Here is a 1,494-nt window from a genome sequence, read left to right as displayed (position 1 = left end):
GCTTTGGGTATATACTTTTTGGAAGGATCCTCAGTAATCGGAATGGCAATGTCCGGTCTTGTGTCTTCCGTAGGCTTGTCCAGGTTTTCCTTCTCTTCTGCAGCCTTAGTGGTCTCTTCAGGCATGACCACTTGATTATCCACCTGTTTGCCTGACCTCAGAGTGGTGATGGCTTGTACATGCTCCTGATCATGCATAGAGGCAGAGGAACTTCCAATCACAAATTGCCCTTTTGGGTTAGGCACGGGTTGACTAGGGAACTTCCCTCTTTCTCTTTCCCCCACTTGATTTGCTATCTGGCCAACTTGTCCTTCTACCTTGATCATAGCCTGCTTAAGTTCTTGTATGTCTCTGTTGTTGGCCTTGTTGGAATTCCTCATTTCCTGTACGGCTTGATTGGTGAAACCTTTTAGCTCTTGTATATCTTGGGAATTGCTCAGGGTAGTATTCTTCATATCTTGCTTTATCTCTTGTATGTTCTTATCCATTGATTGCATGAATGCTTTCATCATGTCTTCTAGTGATGACTGTGGTGCAGGCACTTGAGTGGTAGACTGATAAACAGGCGGTTGAGCTTGGTGAGATGGCCTGAACTGATTTTGAGCTTGAGTGGAGGTATCTCTTTGGTTCAATGGCTGATTCTCCTTCCAAGAGAAATTTGGGTGATTCCGCCACCCTGGATTGTACGTTTCAGAAAACGGTCTAGTGGTGGGTTTTCTGTAGTCATTGAAGGCATTGACTTGCTCAGTTGGGTACTCTGTTGACAAAGTTGGGCAATTTTGAGTGAAGTGCGTTTGACTATCACATAACCCACATGCATCAACTTGGTAAGTATCTGCTACATTCACTGGTTTGTTTAAGACCATAGTGTCAAACTGACGCCTGAGAACCTTGACCTCCTCCCTTAATTTAGCATCATTCCTCACCTCATAAATGCCTCCTGTCTTGGGAGTGGGTTGTTGTCTGTCCCAACTATCTTGAAAATCCCATTGTTGTGCTCGTTCAGCCATTTCGTCTAAAGTTTTATAGGCTTCATCCCCAGTAAGACTTAAGAATTCTCTACCATTCATCGTCTCAAGCGAGTTTTGCTCACTTGGTGTTAGTCCCCTATAGAAAATTTGAACTAGCACCTCATTCTCAAACCCGCGGGGTGGGCATTTTATAGTAAGCTCTTTAAACTTCTCCCAGCTATCGGTGAATCTTTCCCCTTCTTTTTGTCTGAAATTGGTGATCTGTAGACGGAGGGCATTGATTTTGGAAATTGGGAAGAACTTGTGGTAAAACTTGCTTTGCAACATATCCCAAGAAGTGATAGATCCAGGCCTATTGTTGAGTAGCCAGGATTTCGCCCTATCATGTAGGGATAGAGGTAATAACCGAAGGCGCACCGCTTCTGCTGGGGCATTTTGTGTATTAACAATGTCGCAAATTTCCAAAAAAATCCTCACATGAACATATGGATCCTCATTCTCTAATCCTCTAAATGTAGGAAGG

General features: G+C 43.7%; 1 non-coding gene across 1 annotated transcript; it reads left to right on the top strand.

Moving 5' to 3' along the window:
- The first annotated feature begins 1,140 nt into the window (after positions 1 to 1,140).
- LOC132173171 (small nucleolar RNA R71) lies at positions 1,141 to 1,247 on the top strand. The gene has a single exon (XR_009439265.1). It is a non-coding gene; the product is annotated as a small nucleolar RNA R71 (small nucleolar RNA).
- The last annotated feature ends 247 nt before the right edge of the window (positions 1,248 to 1,494 follow it).

The sequence above is a fragment of the Corylus avellana genome, chromosome ca2, assembly GCF_901000735.1.
Source record: "Corylus avellana chromosome ca2, CavTom2PMs-1.0".
Lineage (NCBI taxonomy): Eukaryota > Viridiplantae > Streptophyta > Magnoliopsida > Fagales > Betulaceae > Corylus > Corylus avellana.
Note: the sequence above shows the minus strand (reverse complement) of the source record. Positions and strands in the feature narration are given on the sequence as shown.